A 24,834-nucleotide genomic window follows, 5' to 3' on the forward strand; every position below is an offset into this window, starting at 1 on the left:
TAGATTATTTAATGGTTAAGACCAACTTTGGAACCTCTTGGAAACTAGAAGGATGAAATTGAAGGCTATTAAATATAGGAGTAGAAATAGAATACTTATGAATCTATAAGGACTAAAATGTAATTTACCCGTCAAAATTTCAAAAATCAACTGCCTTGAACCCTCACTTAACCTCTAGTCTCTCTCCAAGAAGAGTGACGTTTTTAAATGCTTCCTAGGAGAGAAAGAAAAGCAAATCAAAGACCAATTCAATGATCGGTATTCAACTCCAAAAACCCTCCCCAACTACTCCAATACCACGTCCTAAAACCCCACAAGTTAGTTTTTTCACTCGACAAAGCTATCTAATTGGACTATTTTGATGGAAAATTATCGGCTTGATGCTCAATCAGCAGCGGAGAAGGCGGTGTCTGTGATTGGATTTGGATATGATTTGACTAAAGATATTCGATTATCATCTTGCAAGCCAGGTCCTTTTGGGTCGAGATTGATCGAGCTAGACCTGACTCGAAACCAAGAGCTTTTTGTTCCTGGTGGGGTTATTGTTCAAAAACGTGCCTAATGGTATCAAGTGTGATAAAGGGGAGCGGACTAGGTTTCTCTCTGATGTTCTCTCTTTCAATCAGGTATGCCATTAATTCGGATATTAAAGATTTTGTGTGATTTGGGAACATATATTTTAGATGAAATTGGAAACATATATAATGGCAATTGTTTTTTTCAAGAATGAAACGGTTTGCTTTTTTCTTGTTCTTTTTTCTAGTATTTGGTGTGTGCTGAGTGCTGACCATTAGAATCAATGGTGCTAAATTAGGACAGTGACTGAATTTGGATTAATAAGAGACTACCCATTATTCCAAATTTTACGAGTTTGATCAAAACAATGTCTGGAGTAATCTTTAGAGTGATTCTAATTTTGTGTATTGTTAATTTCATTGTAGATGTCAGAGAAATTCAATCAGGAAATGTGTTTATCAGGTAAAATTCCCTCGGGACTGTTCAATGCTATGTTTGACTTGAGGGGTTGTTGGCAGAAGGATGCGGCTTCTGCAAAAAAATCTTGCCTTTGATGGTTGGTTCATAACACTATATAATGTTTGAGTTGGAAAGGTCCCATATTAACGTTGTCTGAAGAGGTGAAGCATGAAGTGCCTGCAACATGGGATCCTGTTGCCCTGGCTTGAGTATGTTCTTTTTAAACTTCAAAGCTGATCAACTTGTTTATATACTGCTCTACTTGATTAATTGGAATAACCTGCAGAAAATATGATTTTGACTCGATGTTTTTATCTTGTTATGAATAAACCAAGGATTCCAGGGAAGTAGATGGTTTCATATTAAAATACAACTTAAAGAGTACTAGATTTCAATTTAACCCGCAGGTTCAACATGTCAATTTTTTTCTCCTTCTGTAGAATCTATTTTAGCTCCCAAAAATAGCTCATTTTGATGTTTAAAATTAGATGATGGTTTTTAGAAGACTCAAACATTAGATACATGAAGATATTCAAGTAGAAGAGATTATTGAATAGGAAAACTTTTTATGATAGAGGCATATCCTCAGGAGGAAGCAATTTGCTTCAATTTGCCATGTTTGATTTCAATAAATACACAAATAAAACCTTTGATTATGATGAAATGAAACCTCAATCAACTTATTGAGATTGAATTAATGTTTGATCTTGAATAAAATGATTTTCCAGGTTCATTGATAAATATGGCACTCATGTTGTTGTTGGGGTAAAGATGGGAGGTAAAGATGTGATACACATAAAGCAGCTACAAAATTCAAATCTTGAGCCCCCTGAAGTGCAGAAAATTGTTAAAGGAATATGCTGATAAGAGGTTTTCAGGAGATGTAAATCCTGCTGAATTATCAGGAAAAACCAAAGGTACATTAAATCTCACAAATAAGATACCCATCAATGTCATGGTCTCTCTCTAAAAACTTATTAGACGATATACAATGCGTGGTGCAATCACAATTCCAAGGGTGAGAAATGACTGAATGATTTTTTCTTTCGAATTGCCAGCAATTATCATGGGGCTTGTAATATATAGGAAGACATGATGGTGATTAACTTTTTTCATTAAGGCATTCATGTTTACTGTTTCAGGATGAACACATTATGCCTTGGGATTTCCATGGAGTATTTGCCCATTCGAGTAGGCCACCTGTCATTACTTCCATGAAGAATGGGGTGAGCTTCTTGGTATATACAATAACAAATGTTTGAGGCAACCTGCCCCAAACAGGTCAAGATTTTTATTTGATGAATTTTAATTCCTATGCAGCAGATAACGAGCATTTGTATCGAAGGGGAGGTGTGGATGTTTGGTGAAAGCCATAACCAATGGCTTTCAACTATATCACAGTCGCCAAATGTTATTTCAATGTCCTTTGTGCCTATAACTTCTCTTTTGAGTGGTATTCGAGGCAATGGATTTTTAAGCCATGCGGTGAATCTCTACCTTCGATGTGTGTGCCTACCTCTCCTCTATATTTTGGTCTCTCCATGGCATTAGTGTTTCGAGCATGCTGCAACCCTTCATTCAATGAATATGTAGGAGTTTACAAAACAAATGAACTGCATTCCATGACATAATGCCTTTGACACAAACCTTTGCATGTTTTCTAGCCACACTTTTGAGTTTGAATCTGATTGGCACATTTAGCCTAATTGCAGTTTTGTGCTTGGTTGACATTTTGTTTGTGTGGTAACCATTTCCTGATCACTCCTTGCGTGAATTAACTGGATGTCAGAGGATATGCAATTGGTTTGTGAACTATTGCAGATGTCGTGGAGGTTAATGCATGCATACATTTAGTAGATTTGATGCTCAGTGATTCTCATCGTTTGGATGCATCCTGTTCATTTATATTTGATAAATGATCACACTTGAATTTCCTTCATTTATGCTTGAGAAATTATTTCCCCTGAATTTCATCATATCCTTCGTGTCTCCATTAGTTTTGGCACCTGTGCTCATGTTTCATCATCATTCATGCAGACAAACCTCCAATAGAGGAACTTCACCAATTTTTAGAATTTCAGTTGCCTCGGCAATGGGCTCCCATATATGGTGATCTGCCTCTTACTCTCAAGCGCAAAAAACAAGCAACTCCATCGCTTAGGTTCACCATCATGGGCCCTAAGCTTTATGTCAATACCACACAGGTGATTTCTTGAACTGCAGCTCGTTAGAATCACTCATAGCATTGATTCCAAGATCTTAAAATGGCATGTGACTGCTGCTGACACCTGTACCTGGATCCAAGAAGGTGTAACTGTTAAGCCTAGGTGTCCTTTCTTAAAACCCAGATAAGATAATCATCATGAGGATATGTCCATAGTCAGCATAATATAATTAATCACCAGAGTGTTATTATGATTTTCCAGAATTTAGCAGATAATCATCATTGTAGTCTTACTGTTCTTAAAGATTCTAAATCCATGCATTGCAGGTTGATTCTGGAAATCGGCCAGTAACAGGAAATCCGGTTTATATTTGGAGGGTAAGAGAAGTGATCATTTTGGCCATCCATCTCCAGCATCTTTCCTCTCTTCCCAATATGGTCCAACTCTCAGATGATCTTAGGCAAGAGCCTACTCATGAACCTGTAGAAAGAGGCTACTTTGAACCAGTTAATTGGAACATATTCTCACATGTCTGCACTGCTCCAGTGGAGTACAATGATGCCCACATTGATGAGACTGCTTCTATTGTAACAAAAGCCTGGTTTGAGGTTAAGGTTGTTGGGATGAAGAAAGTTCTGTTCCTGAGGCTTGGATTCTCAATGGTGGCATCTGCAAGACTCCGCAGGTCAGAATGGGATGGACCTTCAACCTTGTCCCGAAAATCAGGGGTCTTCTCGATGTTGATTAGCACAAGGTTCAGTTCAGGATTGAATCCACCTGAGAAGCCAGGGAAAGTGGACTTAAATTCTGCAGTTTATCCTGGAGGCCCCCCTTTACCATCTAGAGCACCGAAAATGTCAAACTTCGTGGACACAAAGGAAATGGTGAGGGGTCCAGAAGACCCGCCTGGATATTGGGTGGTCACTGGAGCTAAGCTGTGTGTGGACGGTGGTAGAATCTCAATTAAAGTCAAGTATTCATTATTAGCCATTATGTCGGAGGAGTCGATGATGTTCATGTAAGAACATGCAGAAGGGAACGAATGTGTTCATTCGAACTGTTGTAACTGTAAATGATAACAACGTAATTTTCTTAAAATACTATTCTGAAGGAAATCAGAGTCATTAAACGTCATTTGGTCCAAAAGTAGGACAGCAAAATAACTTCTAATTTTTTCTTGGTCTGCTTGGCAGTTGGCATTTGGTTCTGAGCAAGGGGACCTTGCTGTGTCTGATTATCAGAAAATATAAAAAAATATTGAAACATGATGAAATTCATAATAACAACATGCCAGAAAGAATGGAAGTATGTTGAGACAGGGAGATGTAGGGACATGGAAGCTTATGGGAATCAACAGCAACACAACATTGAGTTCTTATGATATCGAAGTATAATTTTTAAGTGATTGAATTTTTTACTAATTAAAGTAGTTTTTCCCAGTTTAATTATGAAAAAAAATTATCACTTTCTTTTGCCTTCTCTTCTGTACAAGTAGGATCTGAAATTGTAAATTCTGCTTTTTTATACATTCAATTTATAAACACTATTTTCATCAGCTCAGAAGCATAAAAAAAGTTCTCAAAGTAGAAGCTACAATGCATTGATGGTTGACAGACAGCCAAGGAAAGTCGATTTCACACAAAAGTAGGATTGAAGAGCAAGAAAGTAACAATCTGAAACTATGAAATTTTATTTATGGTTGCATTTGAATAACATTAATGTTTCGATTAGTCAAATAAAAAAAGATGTGGAAAAAAAAATGTGGGTTTACAACAGATCTTAACTTGCCCTTACTTGAAAAAGAATGTGTGCAAAATGTTACAGGAGTTTGTATACAGTTAGAACAACGAAAAACAACACTAATCCTTGAATGTTACCAATAATCCCCGCAAGAACACGAACCATCTCTAAAATGGTGGAATCTGTTGGTATCTCTGATAATTATCTGCCTGGAGACTATTTTAGAAATGAACTTGAGCACAGTGTGGCAGTCAAAACAAATTCGAAGATTCTTTTTCACTCTAATTGGAGCACCTGGTGGGGTAGCAATTAAACCAAAAGCCACTGCTAGTTTCTCGCTGTGGTGGTATAGAAGCTGCTCCTTTTCACTTCGTTCTACGTCATGGAGGTCAATCTCAACCATAGGAGCATATCCAGCTTTCTTCAATAGGTCACTCAGTTCATCAAGCTTTGCATATATTTCTGTACTTCTGGAATGGCTTCTGTCTCCTACTATGAAGGTGTATACCTTGTCTTTCACCTCAAGCCAACTCATTCCAGGCTCCTTCTTCACCTTGCCATCTTTCATAAGTCTTCTTACCCGTGCTACTTTATCCCACATACCAACTGATGCGTAGATGTTTTGCAAGAAGAACATGGGTGCCTGACTTCTCAGGTTCCAAGACAAGAAGCATCTCAGCAGCTTGTTCTCCAAGATCAATATTCTTATGGATTCTTTGCAGCACCAAGAAGCGCACCCCACACCATGGCATTCGCTTGAAATGGCATTTTATTCACAAGTTCCATTGCCGCCTCTAATTTCCCTGCCCCGGCCAAGGAGATCGATCATGCAAGCATAATGCTCTTGCATTGGTTCAATACCATACAAAATTTTCATTGAATTGAAATAATGTTTGGCTTCGGCAACCAAACCTGCATGATTGCATGCACAAAGAACGCTAACTAGTGTTATATGATTAGGAGGAACGCCGTCTTTAAGCATCTGCTTGAACAGCTGGAGGGCCTCTTTCCCATACCCATGTTGAGCAAGTCCTCCAATCATAGCAGACCATGAGACTATCCCTCTCACAGGTATTCTAGAGAACGCACAACTCGCGTCTTCTATACTTCCACATTTGGCATACATGTTAACAAGAGAATTTCCAGCAAAAATGTCTGACATGAATCCAAACTTCAAGATGTGAACATGAACTTGTTTCCCTTGTTCATATGCTGATAAACTTGCACATGCATTCAGGAGAGAACTACAAACAAAAGAATCGGGCTTGATTCCCCTATCTTGCATTTCCAGATAGAGCCTTAGAGCCTCTTCACCCTGTCCGTCTTGAGCATAAGTTGTTACAAGAGAGGTGAATAACACCAAATCTACAATTGGGCTTTCTTCGAATACTCTTGTTGCATCTTCTACGTGGCCACATTTTCCATATGTATCGACAAGGCTATTCACAACATAATTGTCAAATTCAAACCCTGATTTCAAGGAAAGTGCATGAATTTGCCTGCACATATAGTTAGCCTGCAAGGCAGCTATAGATTTAAGAACTGTTGATAAAGTTGTCTGGTTGAATCCTATTCCCTCTGTGTGCATCAAAGGAAAAAGAGATGCAGCTTCTTCATCTTCCTCATTTTGTGAATGTCCTGAGATAACAGCATTCCATGCAATCATGTCTCTCTCTGGCATTAACTTAAAAACCAACCTTGCATCATCCATTGAGTTGCACTTGGAATACATATCTATTAGTCCAACACCCAGAAAAGAATCCGATCCCATATCCATCTTTATCAAGCTAGAGTGCATCTGTCTTCCCAATTCTCTTAGGGCCATTCCAGCACAAAGCTTTTAGAGCACTTGATAAGGTAAACATATTTGGACACATCCCAGACTTACTCATTTCCCTCAAACAATTCTAAAGCCCGATGATGGTACTCATGAAGAACACAACCAGCAATAATAGCATTCCAAGAAACAATATCAGGTTTTGCAATTTCATCAAAAACACTGCTAGCATCTTCAAGAATCCCCACTTTTGCATACATGTCAACAAGAGCATTCGCTGAGAACGGATCAGAATCATAGCCAAGCTTTATCAAATACCCATGAATTTTTCTTCCCTGAACACTATCCTCCAAACCTGTGCACACATTTATCATACTAGATAAACTAAACTCATTAGGCCTTATTCCACTCAAAACCATATCATGAAACAAACTAACTGCTTCTCCATGCATATCACTGTGGACATAACAGGAAAACAGAGCGTTCCATGAAACAACACTTCGATCAGGAATTGCGTCAAAAAGCCTCCTCGCATCCCCGAATCCTCGGCATTTGGCATACAAAATAACCAAACTGTTTGCAACAAACTCATCACTATCAAACCCTGTAACCACCACAATCCCATGAACTTGCTTTCCTAACACTAAATCCTTAGTGACCGTGCAAGCCTTGAGTACACTTGGAAAAGCAAACTCATTACACTTAATACCTAACAAATGCATCTCATAAAAGGCCAAAAACTGCTTCTTGACAAAACCCATTCTGTGAATATCCAGAAATCAAAGCAGACCAAGAAACAAGTCTGGTTCAGTACTTCTATCAAGCAGTTTCCTTGCATACCCAAAAAGTTGACATTTTGAGTAGAGGTTAACCAAATAGTTCCTTATTTTTGGGTCTTGAAATAAACCAAATTTGATTACATGGGCATGAATTTCCATGCCTGGTGTTAAGGATTTCGAGGCAGTGCATTTAGAAAGGAGCTTAGAGCATGATATTATGGTGGGTGTAGAGTAAAAATTGGTTTTTTGAGTTGTCAAGTTTGAGGGAGTGGTGGTGGGTTTTGGGTTTTGGCTAAATTCAATAGAGGTATTGATGAATTTAGTGAAATAGAGATACGGGTTTTGGAAAGTGAAGGGTTTCAAAGATAGGTACCAATGCTGTTGGCGACGAGGTTTCTGGAAGTGAAAACAGCAAAGATTCATTCTCCATCTGATCATTAACAACGAGAGGTTTTGTCCTAGTCCTTCAGTAAGGTACCAGGGCTTGCACTATGGTACGTGCCTTTCTTCTTCTTCTTCTTCTTTTTAGAGCACCCTTTTGAAGCAGGAGTTTTGGTTTTAGGTTCTTTTTGGGGATCCAAAGTGCATCTGATGAACGTGTAATTGGGCCCTTTTCTGCATGTTTCTGCTTCGAAACCCACTAATGAACTTCAAAATTAGAGGGTCTAAAAATGCAGAGCTAAAGGCTGCAATGCAAGGCATCATTCTCGACGATGGCTATAACGTTGACAAAATCAGTGCCGTAATCTCTTCGGATTAAAGTTTAGCTCTACAGGGAAACTTTAGCTCGATAGGGAAGTAGTAGTAAGTATCGATCAGAAAATTTATTATGCAATGCAAGCAGGTTCATCTTAAGGACGACAGACAGCATGATTGGTCATGATCCGTGTGGCACACCATGCATTTCGTTTCCCTTTCCTCAACTAACAGGAGAACGTAGCTTGCAAAAATTGCAATTCCTCTTAAATCAGGTATCCGATCATCAAGACAACAGCTCCAACCAAACAAAAACAAAGTCTAATCTTTCTGTTTCCTATCTAATTATATTTCTTTTCCATAAAAGAATTCATTATTCTAGCTGTTGGCATATTGTTGTCACATGCCAACTTACACAGCACCACGCCCACCTTCTACCTACATGAATTGCCTGTTCCGAAGGGGACAACAATCATCTACAGCTAGCATTGCTTATTATTAACATTAGCACTGTGAGCTAAGAGAAAATGGACTTTTGCCGCGCATGAAACATTAACCTGTTCACCCATGTTTATGGACTTTTTTTTTTTTTTTTTACATCTACTCATGAATTTATGTGTTATTATTTATTTCTATTTAAATTCATTGGCATATATAATATATCAAAGAATTTTATAATGTTAAACTAGAGATCCATTTCACATAATGCAATTTTACTTTTTTTTTTGGTAAAAAATATTAAAAAAATTAAAATCAAAATTAACACCGATAAAAATATAGTTGTTTTAAAAATATAGAAAAGCTCACTTTTATCCGTGGAGTTTCAAATCCTACACTTTTGATTATTATTTTAGATATTTTTTAATCCAAAACTTTTCTTTTGATTGCATCTTAGTTCTTGTGTGTTAAAAAATTGAAGGAGAAAGTAATAGAAAAAACAACATGGACACAAAAAGTGATTGAATGACCATGTTTTTATAGTCTTATTAATCAAACTTATTAATAATGGCTTCATCTTAGAGGGAAAAAAATTCAATGAAGGTAATTTTATTTTATATAAACATATTGAAAATATTGATTAAGACCTGTTAATTTATTTTTTTAATTTATTTGATTTTAAGTTTTTAAACTGATTAATGAATGTTTTAGATTTTTAAATATGTTTATTGAGGTTTTTATAATGTTTTTAATGTATTTTTAGGTAATTTTTTTTTAATTGGGTTTTTTAATTCTCCAATCATTAGATCTTGATTTCTCGATCTTTGAAAATGCATGAATAAATGACATGTCAACTTCCACAACCTCCATCCTTTTAAAAAAGAAAAAAAAAAACAATAGTGGATGACAAACAACAAGTCATCCTCTCTTTAAAAAATAATAACTAAAAAATTATGATACAGAAAATGGGGTGACATTGCCGTCGCCCTTTTATTTTTAGGTTAAAAATTAATTTGCAATGTGCACGAGAGCACTAACTATTTTTATCTAAACAATAAAAAAAGACAAGTCAAGAGTAAAAAAACTAAACAAGAAATTGATTAAAGGTTCATAAATATGACAATGTCTGACCGTCGGAAATAAATTTAGATCTGAATTTGATACAAACACAATTCTCCATTTATTTCAAGGACTATAAATGGCTCTTATACAATATATACAAGCTATCTCTTGCTACTGAAAACAAAAGAGAAAGAAATCCACAGAACGAACGTGACTGCAGGTGCGAGCTACCATTAGAAGTTTGCTTGACGAAATTAATAAGTCATCTCTACTTTCTTTCTTGTTTGCTTTATCATCCAGCAAATCCCAGGAAACTGTAACACCAACCCAAAATCATAAATGATCAGTACAATCTGAAAGAACTTGGAAACCCTAACAAGGGAAGAAAAGATCAAGATCACTGGTCAATTAAAGAAGAACCAGCGCCAGTCTTGAATCTTTGAATTATAAGCAGAATTAAATCAAGACCAAGTAATGCTCTGATCAGGCAAAGCAGCCCTTTCAAACTTCAATCCGGCCGGATTGAGGAAAGAAATGAACGAGAAAGGTTAAATTGGAGAGAAAATTGAGTACCTGAGGGAACGGGAGGCAAAGTGATGGGAGAGAATATGGAAGAAGAAATTAGCTCCGTGGAGAAACACCACAACTCCGGTGCAACCCAACAAAAGCAGCTCCATCATCTTTTCCCTTCTCCCCTCTTAATAAAAAACCAGAGAGAAATTAACCCAAATAAGATGAAGAACTTCTGGGAGCGAACGGGTCGGTATAAAGCACAAGAAACCTTGGAGCTGACCGCTTCTTAAAAGGCCAAGAAGATGAGGACGCTTACGTCAACTAACAAATTCTGTCCAATAATATTCTCTCTACCAACAACAGTATTTTAGTCCTTCTTTTGAGGTTTATACATTTTATACACGAGGACTAGAATCTGATTGGATGATGGCTGTGATCAATGGCATGACAAGATCATAGCTGTTTGATCTGAGAGGGTGGATGGAGATTGATGTACCTGAGCTCCGTTGAAACAGAAAGAAGAGATTTTATTTGTAGTCGTGGAATACGAATTTCTTTTCTTTTTGGGTTGTTGACACTTGATAGACCTTTAGACTGCAGTGATGTGGGCTTCTTATCTTCTTTTCTTTTCTATCATATGGATGTCAGGCCACATGCGATGACACTTCGGCGGTGCTTGCTGCCTTTGCCTCCGTCTCTTGTGGACGCTCATGCTTTGGAACACAAGTCAAACGGGCTGTTTTATTTTTTATTTTTGCATTTATATGTATGTATGTATGTATATATGTATGTATGTATATATGTATGTATGTATTCATCCAAGTCTATCTATAACCAAGCAATATTATTTTTGCATCACCATTTTTCGTCAACTGTCTTAATAAAAGGGCAGAAGGCATTGCCATTAATTATTTAGATGAAGTGTTGATCTTTTTCAAAAATAATATTTGTATTTGTAATAAATAATGTAGATGCATCAATAATTATTGTTTGGTGACTAAATAAATTTGGTCTAGGTGATGTTACTTCCCAAGCAGCTTTGGAATTCTTATGGAGAGAGACGAAAAGGAGACAACAGCTTTAGAACCCATCACATGCAATGAATTTTATAAAGTATTACAGCTAAAAAGCTACATAATAGAAACAAAGAGATTGTGTTTGTTTTTTTGTTTTGTTTTTTTATCGTCTTGTCCATCAATGAGTGATGACTACTGCGGCGAGGTTCGCCGACCTTGAAGTTAATCCGACACAGCCCTCCTGTTTAGCTGCACCGACTGCCGACCAGCGAGCAACAAACCAACCACGTGCAATACAGGGATAAGCAATAATTGATGGATTGCTGTCCTATTAACATAGGCCGCCCTGCTCTGTTCCTTTTTTCTCAATCAAGAAATTTGTGTTTACATTTTCAAAATGCTTATACGAGAATTTAAGGATTTTTTTTTTTTTATATATATTTTTTTTAAATAGCATCAACATGTTAAAATCAAAAAAATATTTACAGTGCCAAATAAATTATTGAAGGAGAGATACGCAATGATTAAAATGTTCATTAACCTATTCCTTTCCCCTGTTTATTTGGATAAAAAATTGGAGCAGCTTTTAAAGATGCCTTGACTAATGGCTATCCTGCTTTTAAAAAATAAAATAAAATAAGAATTGCCTACCTTAGAGAGATTATTATCTAGATAAAGCTTGCCCATCCTCACAAGAAAATCTTTATAGGTTTTATCGAACTCAGCTTTCTTCATCAGCCTGAAAGGAAATACAGAAAATTGGTAAGAATTCTAACTTGACTTGAGAAAAAAATTCAAGACTTTTTTTTAATAAATATTAAACCCGTTTGGATTATGTAATAATGTTGTAGTTTCGTGGAAAAAAGGATTAACTTGCAATTTACTCTTAGCATGCTAACAATTCAAAGTAAGTCTTACGTGTTCTGGTGAAATTCATAATAAATATCAAGGAGTCCATAAAATATTTAAAAATGGAAAAGGAATATGGTGTTGCTAATATAACAGTGCCATTTGCCGAAATTGAATTTTCCATGTGGAATTGAAAAGGACCAGCTTTTCTCTGTGATTTGAATCTTTACCTAAAATATGGATAGCTTCCTTGTGACCTGAGAACGCCGGACATTATCAGCGTATAGGAAATTTTGTTCCCAGGAACCAATATTTTTTTAGCACTTCCAGTTCATGTTCTTGTTCTTTATTCAAAGTTCCAACAAACACTTTTACATCAGTTCTAAAAAGGTTATTCATTCTCTCTTTTTGCCTCATTATATCTTAAAAGTTTGAGACTTCTTCCCTTCTCTTGTTGCGGGGATTCTTCATTGGACCTGATCAAGTAAAGGGAAACAGATTGAATCTTCAGAGTTTTTTTTTTGTTTTTTTTCATGTTTTTGTTAAATTTACTAGCAATCTTTCCCTTGATCTCTTTCACATCAGAATTGTCTGGACCTGTCCATGAAGCCTGCTGCGGGAAAACATACACATGGGAATTGTAATGTGACATAGAATTCCATGTTTTTATTCCTGCTCCAGTATAGTCCAGCAACTCATACCTGATACCTGTTATGGAAAATAAACGGATGAGTCACAAAGACGAGTCTAGGATACTTTTGTGTGGCTTGTTGAAAGGTAAACCTTAGTGTCGCTCTTCGCATTTGAAGATCTGGAAATTGATTGGAATTTCTATAGTAATAACAAATTGATATCCATTGACTTGTCTTCGATGCTGTGTTTGAATTTTCCTGCGAATGACCCTGGAAAACATCCCTGCTAAAGCTGTTGGGCGGAAATCTGGCGACATGTGATGTACTTATTATTGCTGAATGGAGTGGTAAGCACACTGAGACACAATATTTTACGTGGTTCGGCAAAACCGCCTACATCCACGGGAGAGAGTCCATTTTATTAGAGTAGAGAAAGAATACAATAAATACATGGAGGAGAATCTCATCACTCAACTCCCATCTCTCTTGCTGCCCTTGCAGCTGCAGGGCTGCTGCCATGGGCAGCAGCCCTTCCTCTTCTCTTTCTCTTCCACTCTCTACAATTCTCACGTTCTCACTCTCACATTTAGCTCTCTTTGCATGCCTCTTTTATATAGGCAATGAATGGCCATCATGAAGGGGCCAACATGCCACCATTAGTGGCACTAATGGAGCTACCACTTGCTTGGTGGTGGTGGCCACTTGCTTGGTGGTGGGGTATTGCCAATAAATGGCAATATCCTAACAATCACCCCCTTTGCCATTTATCTGGGCAATTGTCCTCTTGCTTCTTCAGCACAAGTTTGCATCTTGCAGCTCTTCCAAGCTTACCATTCCAAGAGCGTCTGTGGCCAAGTTTACAGGTACTCGCCAAACCTTTCAATCACCAGAGTCACCAAAGCACACCCTTGCTTACACCAAAGGATCACTTCAACCAGATGGTCTCACACATCACATCTGAAGAGTGTTAACGCTTGTCTCTGGGAACACAACATTCCCCTTCGAGCGTATCAATCATGCTCGGTCCGGAATGATTCACCAAGCCTCACACCAAGGCTTACAGCACCCCCTCAAACGGATATTCCAAGTGCGACAGTCATTATCTGAGTATCTCAATATGATCACAAGCCCACCACTCTTCCAAGAGTCTACTCATCCAGGAGTTGCGCCTGCCCTCTGTTCCACCATAGGAACCACGCCTTACTTCTCCGTGAGTCTCTCGCTCTTAGTCGTAAGAATCCAGGTAGCTCTCCACCTTTAACCATGGGGGCAGCCCATTAAAGGTTGATCCATATCTATCTCCATACTCTGAGTATTACAATGCCATTACCGAGCTCACCACCTTGACAAGAGTCAATTCGTTCCCGGAACCTGCGCATGCCCTCTGCTCCTTCATAGCAGCCGCGTCTTAATGCTCCACAAGTCACACACTTATTGTCCAAGGCAAATGTCTTCTAGCTCATTGATCTTTAGCATGGGGGCAATATCCATGAAAGTCAATCCTGCATTTGTCTTCATACTCATCACAGCCACTTCATTGGCTATCCATACACTTGTCCACTTATATCTAGCCATCATATCGGCTCTGGGACGTTCTGAATTGGGGCTCCTATCATGGCCCTCACACCTTCTCTTGAGGTGTCTCCGCTCGTCGTCATGCGGCGGTCTGAACTGGGCTCACATCGTGGCCCTCACACCTTTCATCTAAGATGTCTCCGCTCGTCGTGGAGCGGTCTCATCCTCCTTCATCGGGATGACTCCAGTGGCTCCAAGATTCTCTACCACCATGTGGACTTGGGAGAGATTACTGCTACTGACTACATAGAAAGAGAAACTTGCGGTATACTCCTCGCAATCCTCCACCTCAATTTCTATGTTTGGAGCTTCTACACCTTTCTGCTTGACAGCTCCACCTACACCACTCTCTTTGGTGTCTTCGCCTTTCATCATAGGCGGTCGCCTTTTATCACAGGCGTTTGCACCCCCTCAATTAGGTGCCTCTGCAACAGCTCATCTTTCCATCCTTGCATGCATTAGAAAGGTTCTTGCTTGTTGTCTTCATCAAAAGCACAAGAGACTTCTTATTGTACATCCTTCACACAGTCTCTGCTCTGAGCTTCATCTGGGAACTCTTCTTCTCCTTGCACCTGTTGTCTCAATACAGTACCTCGTTGGATCCCTTGGGTACTCTTGCACAATCTTCGTGTGCCCTCGTGCAATTTCTGTTCTCCAGATTTCTCCATATTCCTTGCTTATGTTTGACAGCAGCTCATCCTGTCACAACACCTGTCCAAGTCAAAATAGGGTGTCAATCTTTATCCCTTTGCTGTATTTCTCTTCCATTATCAGGGTCTTCATCAATTCTCCCCTCGAGAAATCACAGTCACCGAATCTAACTTCTTTGGAGAAATCACCACTCTATCAGATCCTTAACATACGGAACCCAATTGTTCCCCTTGTACCGTCATCCTGCTAGTCTTCAACCGTTTCATTACAAACTGCTATATATACGAAAATAGTACCGTATGGATAATCCTTCCACTAAGCAAGTTCCCAGGAAAGATTGGAGGGGTCACAACGGTCCCGCTTAAAACCCAATCTCCTAGACAGAACTTCTTAGGCCATATCTATCCATCGTACTGTCTCTCCGTATATACAACCATTTGCTAGCTTTTGTTGCGGCTTTCCTTTACAAGTGATCTGGAATATACAGGTTTAATACATGATTTCTCAACATCTAGCGAGACTACTAGTGCTTAGATTCGTCAAGATTGGTCTTCATCAATTTTCACTCTCCACCTCTAATTGTCCATATAACCGAGTGTCCAGAGTGTCCCAATTTGCCTTCCATCAAGGCATTATATTTTTCATTTAATAGTTCAGCACATGTAATTGGGTAAACATGTGCACCTTCTTCTTCTTCATCTCCATCGACCTCCATCAAGACCCTCAGATGCCTCCTGATCGGGCAATCTCTCTTAATAATTAACCATTGCCATTTTCGGTCTCACATCTCAATGATCGGACCATACCATTGCATCCGGAATGATCAAATTAGCTGGAAACATGTCTTGAATCGTCCAAATCGCACTTCAGACGGCTAAGATTTGATCAAAACATTTCTGGCCTGATCAACGGCTCAGATTCACTCTCAGGTCCGGTTGCACGTAGACTCTGCTGCACAGAATCCTTTCCCTCGGCTCGCGGCTCGGCTCCGCGGCGCTGACGTTGCAGTGGACCCCACTGTGCTGACGTATCTGCTGATTGGTCGCTGACAAGGCATGCTGACTGTGTTTACTGACGGCACCATTACATCATGCTGATGTCATCTTGGGCCATGCTTACTGTGCATGCTGACATCACAAACTACGTCATGCTGACATCATCCTTATCCGGGTCAGCCACGTGGGTCGGGTCGTCTGGTATTCGGGTCGGGTCAGCCCATTCGGGCGAAGAAGACGCGTGGCGCGCATCTGCGTGCGTGGCCAGTCACCTCGCCGGAGCGTGACGGCGCGTGAAGGAGATTCTGATGTCCGTTTTCGACGCGGTTTTCACCAGTGGCTTCATCTCTTCCTCCTCTACACAGTGGTATGATCAAAACTTCATTTTGACAACTTTCATTTTTGAGCAAAAAATCAAACACCACTTAAACCATCAGCTCTGATACCAATTGTTGGGCGGAAATCTGGCGACCTGTGATGTACTGATTATTGCTGAATGGAGTGGTAAGCACACTGAGACACAATATTTTACGTGGTTCGGCAAAACCGCCTACATCCACGGGAGAGAGTCCATTTTATCAGAGTAGAGAAAGAATACAATAAATACATGGAGGAGGATCTCATCACTCAACTCCCATCTCTCTTGTTGCCCTTGCAGCTGCAAGGCTGCTGCCATGGGCAGCAGCCCTTCCTCTTCTCTTTCTCTTCCACTCTCTACAATTCTCACGTTCTCACTCTCACATTTAGCTCTCTTTGCATGCCTCTTTTATAGGCAATGAATGGCCATCATGGAGGGGCCAACATGCCACCATTAGTGGCACTAATGGAGCTACCACTTGCTTGGTGGTGGGGTATTGCCAATAAATGGCAATATCCTAACAAAAGCCTTATTCTACTGCTCGTGTTTCGCCTCAAGATTGTGGTTTTTTCATGCATACCTAGCATAGATGTGTTTGCACATGTGAACAGCAGAATCTGGCAAATCTTACATAGACTGCTGGCACAACTGGGCATATATTCAAATCATGAGTGATAGGAGAAGAATGTAATCTATAAACTGCAGAGTTTTGATGGGAAAAAGCAATCTGGGATAGAAAACATGGATTTTCATATTGTAATGATTAATAATTACGCCATGCAAAGTTTGGAAACAAAGTGGTTAGCAGATTACCTTGTGAAAGAGGGGAATCCATTAGAAGGCCAAAGTAACCTCAATTATCTGCAAGGATTTGATGGAAGCTAATGAAATTGTATGGACAGCTTATACAAATTCGACGAGACGAGAGTGCACTTGTTCTAGACACCTTGACTATTTCTTTTCATACATGCTAAGTTTTTTTTTTTTGGTTATTTCAATCTCTTTTTTTTACACCTTGAATTTGCAATTAAGAAGAAAAAAGTGAAGAACTTAAATTATCTTAGTTGCTTTTCTGGTATTATTTCTAAAGGATTGATTTTTTTTATAATTGAAATGGGATACTGTTAGATATTTGCTAATTTGCATAATAGCCTTGCTTTTATTTTTTAACTGATAATTGTATCAATGAGATTTGATTGTAGCCTGTTTTGTTAAATGCAACTTTACAGGTAATAATCTAGATCTCAACTCTCCACCATTGCATATTTGATTCATCTTTGTTTACCTTTTCATTTTTCTTATACCTTCGGTCCACAATAATTTACTACTAAATCAATTGCAGCACCTTGCTCTCTTTTTTCCAGTCTTCACTGTTAAGATGATCATATTTCATATGCTATCTCACTACCAAGTTTTTTGTAGGCTTCTGACTTTTTACAACATATTCTACCTAGCTTTAATTGGTTGAAGTCAACTTAGATTCTCTAGGCTTAACTATTGGCTTGGCAACTAACTTGCCTAGAATTTTTATCTTCAATACATATCACTTTGATGGATTATGGCTTCTCAAGTTTATGCTGCACCATTTATTTTTTCTGGCATAATTTATCCACTGCTTCTATTGGTTTAGAACTGTGCTAGCAGTTTCTCTTACTCAAAATCTTTCAAGTCCTAACAATTTATTTAAAGCCTTTCTAAGAAATTTCCATTTATCTTACTTGATAACCATGATTGCAATTATATTTGTTTCCATGTTGCATTCTCATTTATGATATTACAAGAAAATATTCTATAGACTTGCTTTATTGACAATTTTGTATGTCTTTGCAGGCTCTATGCTGCTTTGGATTGGTATTATTTAAAAATAATTTATCTATTAAGTCAACTATGTTTCTTAATGTCTCTGCTTTTAGTTTGGTGGTAATAGGTTTTTGGATATTGATTGAATATCAAATGATTTGTATTTGAATTGTGTTTTGTGGTTTTATTGTTAGACAGTGAGAAATTAATAGAATGCATAGTCAAACAACTTTTTTATTTTCGTTGCTTGATGATTCATTTTTCATTTACAGGACATGTAGCTATGGATGATCATGCCATAAATGTGCTCGATATTGTTTTGCAGCTTTTGCCAAAACTCACTTCCTTTAACAGCATTCAACTTGATTCTTGCTTGCACTGCTATATCCAACTCTTTTTATTTTATTAAGCGCTTTTTTATTCTAGAATTATTGGATGACAAATATTTTTAATTAAAGATATTATTGCTTAACCACTGCATTCATTACCTTTTAATGAATTTAGATCTTACTTGCACATTAGGAAAGTTCTTTATTTTTCCCTCGATTTAGATTTCATGAATTTATAAATTGGAAAAGAATGCTATGGCAAGATTGCCCGCAGCAGCGCGCGGGCAATTCATATAGTATAAGCTAAAACGTGACATCAAACAGAACTGCTTCAAAATGTCTTTTTTTTTTTTTCTCCACAATCACAATTGAGTCTTAAACCGCTGTAGACAATTGCACTTTTTTTTCCCCAATCTACTACCTCTAGGGAGTCATTCTAAAGACCAAAAGCCTTTTGATTTTAATTGCGTTTCCATCATAGAGAATCAAAAGCATGATCAACACAGCAACAATCTACCCCTGCTTAATTCCTTGTAATGAATTAGAAACAACACCCAAATGTGCGTAGCCCTTTCTGCCGACATTGAATGTCATGAAGGACAAAACTGTTGAGCCTCCACTACTAAAGGATTCTCGAGCAGAAACAGAGGCACGTATCCTAAAGAATCTGAAAATGATTCTTTAAAGGAAGAAACCAAAGTGAATAAGCAGAAGTTAAAGCAAAAACTTAACAGAAAAGAGGTCCTATAAATCACCAACCAAAAGCAATGAGGCATTCATCATCACCAGTTCTTGATTCTTTTTTTTTTTTTTAATCCAGCCCTAAATCGCGCTCTCGCCTTAGAAATGAGAACAATTATAGGACATGAGAACAAACCTAGACGGCCAATGAAAGCTGTGTCAATCAGGGAGGCAATGGGATCAGCAGCTAAAACATGGGGAGAAACCAAACCCCTCCTTGAATTTCACATTAATATGCATGAAGTTAGCAAATACGAAATCAAATGTCTCGTACTTCCAACCTCGAGACTTTTTCCTACTACAAGGTCGCTTCAAAAGACTTGAATTATACAAACACAGAACCAAAAAACCCAATCATTGCAACAAGAAAGAAAGATGTGATAGATATCTTGTATCAGACATACCCATTAAGGTAAAGATCAATACTTTCTCCTGTAATAGACTCCGGTCCCCTCTTTCTCAGAAATGAAAAAAAGATCAGATTTTGAAACACGAAATTCACAACCTAATAATAAAATAAAAACCAAACGCAAGTGCATAAACAGGGACAAAACTTGTATCATTTCATCGACCCGACAAAACAAAAGGTAAAAAAGACCTTACGGCAACTTTAGACTCGTAGGAGTGCTCGTCTTCAAGATGCGAACACAGAGACCCGATATCGAAATCTTCATAGCAGCAAGGACATGGGAAATCAGGCCTGGCCTCTTCTTCTACTTCGAAATCATCAAATATTTAAACGATCTAATTACTCATACACATATACAAACAAAAACAACAACGTTAACTAATTTGAGTACATAAAATTTAGATCCACTAAAACTGAGATTAATCAACGGAAGCTCATATGGACATCCATGTTAATTTAAAATAAAACATATATAAAAAAAATTCACATAAAACATAAGCTCATATGGACATTCCATGACTTTGGTTGAAACTGTTCGGTCTCTCTCAACTTTTTGACCTTATCTCTAGAAAAAAAACAGTCCTAATCTACTAAAAAATAGCATTCTCCAATGCTTTCAAAAGTTGACAACAAAAGAGACTCAAATGACTCCATCTTTCATCGCTTGATCTTCATCTAGGCCTGCACTGCCCTACATAAGGATAGAAGAACAACATTCTTTCATTTTGCAAGGGATGGAAGCAGATAGAAAGAGACCAGGTTATTAAAAACCCAAAAATCTTCATGCGTAAATAAAGCAAGATTCACGTCACAACGATTTCAGTACTGAAGGCCCTTCCTCATCTTATTCAAACCAATCGCATTTCTAGGCTTCCAAAGTTTTTGGTACTTGACAATGCGAGGGGAGAAGGGGCTTTGTTGGGAGATGCGAAATGGAGAAAAAGCTGGTTTGGATCCGGCTTTCTGTGCGGATGCCATTCTGGAAGCGGCGGAGGCAGAACGGAGGAAGGACCTAGAAGCTGCGGTGGCGGACATGGCTATTTGGGGTAGAGCGTGATATTTTGCTTCGATTGTTTTGGGCTCCGGATTCTTGGGTTTTTGGCGGACGACGTTGTGAGTGTTTTGTGTATGTGCTTGTAGGAGGGAAACGGGTGCAGGCGGGTAGTCGCTTCTTGTTTGTTAATGTAGTCCTTCACATCATCCTTTTAATGTTTTGTTGAGAAATTATTAGATACAGTCTCTCACCAATAGGAAAATGGGATCCATAAATATTTATTATGATGAGTCTCATTTTCATTTGAGCGAGAGAGGATTGTTCTGAGAATATCTAATAATCTCTTTATCTTGTCAATAACTGTTGGTAATGTGATTGGTTTTGTTGGCAGTGAACAGACAAGACAGGCTTTGTTTGGAGAGTTGCCTGCCATGGCTGTTCCATTGGAGATTTGGAAGTTGAACTGGACTTTGGATTAGAAGTGATGAGGTAATTTCTCTTAAGATTACGTCTTTGGCACTGAATAAAGGACGTGAATTTCTATTAATCAAACTAGCTAACAATCACACATTGTTACTATCAGATATTATATGCTTCACCTTTGATTTTGGGATTGCTTTCCACACTTTTGCATTGATGACTCTCCAACTTTCCTCTAGCACCCATCTCATTCCCAAGCTGTTGTGGAATAAACTATGTATTTAATACAATGGCTAAGCAAATCAGGTGCTTTAGCAATTCGCGCAGCAAAGAAACCAGCAAGTTCTGCAGTGGGAATTTTAAGTTTGCCACCAGCGGAACAATGCTTTATGGAAATGTCAATTGAATATTAATGTTCAATTCACAAAAAAATCCTTCTAAATACACAACAGAAGAGAACAGGAATGATAAATGCCAGTGATGTTGTTTCCCTTTAAATGCCTCGTCTCACGAAAAAAAATCATTGTCTCGACTTGCTCTTGCTTCTGCTCATCTTTTCCAGGGTGCCAGCTAGTAAACGAATGCAAATTCCATGAGACATATCTGCCCTGCGTGCTCCAGAGACTTCAGAACTTGCAGCCCTAATAGCTCTTATGGCTATTTTTTTCTCGTTCATCTGCATGGACTCTCCTTGGGAAGTGCAAACCTCCATTCCCTGGTCTGATTCCAATTAGCCGGCCCAGTGGGCACACTTCTGTCTTGGAAGAAAGGATGCTGTTGACTGTAACATAGCAAACAGCAACACAAGAATTACTTCCAGTGGAAACAACTTAAGATGACTTCAACGCAGCAGAGGTTCTTAGCGGTTTATTTTGGAAGGCAAAAGGAGTTTGTTTTTTTCTTCTCAGTTTTCACATGATCAGTGATTTGGTTCAAATACTTGTTCAAAAACATGAAATATGCACTGACAAGACAAATGGAAATAATTAGAGTAAGAGAAGCACCGGCAATGCAAGAACTTCTCAGGATTCTCTTCCATGATCTCTACTATATGTCCTATGAGGAGATGAATAGATACATCTTACAAGTTATTCAGAAATCATTCCTGCTGAGTTTAGACTGGAAGGTTCGGTTTACCAATCAAGCAACTAGGATAGTAAAAAAACGCGGTCATGCACCACAGCACACGGACACACACACTTTTATACCAAGAACATCTGGAGGAAGAAGAGCAGATTTTTACCTCAGTGTCAAGGTTGGAGGATGAGAACGAAGAGAAACTAGATGAGCGTATACGCAAGGAATACGTTTCTGCTGGAGCAGCTTGTATTGTCTCCATCACTCGAAGTCTTGTGCTCATTAGGCCGAGTGGCCATCCATTTGATGCCTCGTTGCCCTGGGAAGAGGCATTGATTATTAATACATAGCTGAAGCGGATCAATCTCCTACTGATTAACCTCAATATGTATGGCCAATATAACTTAATGGCATCTTGACATTCTAATTAAGTTAATAGAAGGCCAGGATCTTTTAGCCATATCCAAAGAAAACGGATAAACTACAAAACAAAACAGAGAGATAGAGAGAGAGAGAGAGTCCAGAGAGAGCTGTCATAATCTCAGCCTGTGAAGAAATATCACAAAGAATTTTGTGTTGAGGGTTCAACCCTAATAAATTTTTCCAGTTTGCTTTTGACTAAAAGAAATGAAAGAAACTGCAAGATGACTACAAGCCAGAGGCTAGACCATATCTATGGAAATTACTGCCCTTATACCTCCTATTTTCGAGTAAAATTCTTAAAAGCATTAAAGTCTTTCATGTTTCCTTCCCTTAAAAGCATATTTTGGAAAATCAAGCAAATGCTTCTAATCAACCGAGAATACTTCGAATGATACCACTAATCAAACACTAACAGCTAGATGAAAGCAATTTGTGGTCAGGAAAGGACGCGTCAAACTTGGAGTGGCAGCACTTGCACCATCACTTTTGCTGGAAGAAGCTCAAGAGGAACAGTCAAAGTCTGAAAAACTCAATTGATAGCTAATTGTTTTGGCGGGTAATATACAAGATTTCTTCAGACATTTGAGCCTTCATGTAAATTAAGTGCCTATACAGTGAGGACTTCTGATACTATGTAGACTCTGGGACTTTATATCCATAATTTCTATCTCATTATTTTTTCCGTCTTGGGCAAATTCAAAACCCAACAAATGGTAAACTTAATATTCAATAGCAATAGAATTAGTACCGAGTAAAATGAACTCCAAAATGATTCTAAGAATACAAATCCCCCCTCTGCCATTACAGGCAGTTTTCTCTACTAAGACAATATCTGTGCATCGATTTATATGTAAACAAGACTGGGACACAAGCTGTCTTCAGATTTGAGGTTTCGGTACTCTGACCACAAACTCGAGACATTCTAGGCAGGACATCCCCAGATCCATGGAAGGTTATAAATACATGTTGAAGTTTCATCAGATACAACCTCAAATCGCCAAATGAAGGACATATTTCTCCTCTCAATAGACAACAAGTTGAAAAGAGTAGTAATTGGAACCTCTCATGGGTTTCTCCATCAGAAACATTTATACATACTGCAAAAAGATCCTTCTGGCTTTCATGTATAAGACCGATAGTAGTTACTTTCTACATCAAAAAACTTTGAAAAAGCATAGAAATGCAAATACTTGTTCTTGGTATACACATTCATTACCCATCTGCTTTGTTGATATAATAATCATTGCATACAGCTGCATGTAAATCACACATGTCTAATTCTAACCATGAAATTAATGTTTGCAACCATCAGTAAACTAATCAGTAATCAGCATTATTTTCCAGAAATCAAATCCACGAGCCACCTAATAATTTCCCAATAGCAGAATTAATATAATTTGTCATTTCAGGAAATTCTCTGCCCTACCTCATTAACAACGAGAAAACCTCGACTCTATACCAGCAATACAATCTAGTACTACAGATATCTAAGAGATTTCCCAGAAAGGAAAAGAGAAAGAGAAACCTGCACAAGACTGGAACTAACAAAACATGCTAGAAACATGTATATTAAACTTGACATGCAACAAATAAGAATTATCGACACGAAGAAGAAGAAATCTTACCTCTGCTGCCATGATGCCTGTTTTCTACAGCTCCGTCCACATGGAATGAAATGGAAGAAGAAGAAGAAGAAGAATATGGTCAAAGTCTCACAGAGAATTTAATCACTCTCACGCTGAGTAAGAAATTGTGTGTGACAGGACCAATGAAAGAGTTTAAGATCACTCCAAATTCTTACAATCAAAGTGACATGGGTCCCACGTATACAGTTTTTCTTTAATTAGAAATTGACAATCACCGCCAAGACTTCAACCATATAACTTACCGCCATATTTTAAAACCCTTTATCGTACTCCGACGAGCCAATAAAACAGTCCAAAGTGAAGTAGAAGCTGGTTTTTATGATCATAAACCTCCAGTTTTATGACTTCTGGTTAATGGGGTCTTTGCCCACCTGCCAATGGTTGATCAGAAGAAGCTTTACCTTAAGTAGACACAATATGTGGAGTTGCTGAAGCATCACGCTGCATTGAGGGCAACAGGACCCCTCTTTAAGTCCGTAGCTATCAAACAGAAACCGCTAAAAATTTACTGCTCGTTAATTATTTTGTTTGTCGACAAGAAAATAATTAGGTAACTTCTGCTTTGTGGAAGAGAGGACAAATCTGGAATTGAAGTTCTACCTTGCTTCTATCTTAAAAGTCATGTAAAAACAAAGAAAAAAAGCTCATAAAATTCTACTAGGACAATATGTGCTGTTTCATGGTCTTTTCATTTGGACCGTTGCTGGGTCTATTAATAGCCAGCAAGCAAAACAAAAAACTTTTGGATCATCATTAAATGCTTAAAAATGGACT

At 38.2% G+C, this 24,834-nt stretch overlaps 2 long non-coding RNA genes and 2 pseudogenes across 2 annotated transcripts; 1 reads left to right on the top strand and 3 right to left on the bottom strand.

Moving 5' to 3' along the window:
- LOC118033083 (MACPF domain-containing protein NSL1-like) overlaps positions 1–4,274 on the top strand; it is a 5,360-nt pseudogene extending 1,086 nt beyond the window's left edge.
- Positions 4,275–5,013: 739 nt separating this feature from the next.
- LOC118033085 (pentatricopeptide repeat-containing protein At3g57430, chloroplastic-like) lies at positions 5,014–7,418 on the bottom strand (annotated as a pseudogene).
- Positions 7,419–9,726: 2,308 nt separating this feature from the next.
- LOC118033087 (uncharacterized) lies at positions 9,727–10,896 on the bottom strand. The gene is made up of 2 exons (XR_004684774.2): positions 10,206–10,896; positions 9,727–9,946 (listed from the first exon to the last, which is right to left on the bottom strand). It is a non-coding gene; the product is annotated as an uncharacterized lncRNA (long non-coding RNA).
- A 10,780-nt stretch (positions 10,897–21,676) lies between these two features.
- LOC118033078 (uncharacterized) lies at positions 21,677–24,439 on the bottom strand. The gene is made up of 3 exons (XR_004684773.2): positions 24,040–24,439; positions 22,158–22,310; positions 21,677–21,695 (listed from the first exon to the last, which is right to left on the bottom strand). It is a non-coding gene; the product is annotated as an uncharacterized lncRNA (long non-coding RNA).
- Between the last annotated feature and the right edge of the window lie 395 nt (positions 24,440–24,834).

The sequence above is a fragment of the Populus alba genome, chromosome 4, assembly GCF_005239225.2.
Source record: "Populus alba chromosome 4, ASM523922v2, whole genome shotgun sequence".
In the NCBI taxonomy this organism is placed as follows: domain Eukaryota; kingdom Viridiplantae; phylum Streptophyta; class Magnoliopsida; order Malpighiales; family Salicaceae; genus Populus; species Populus alba.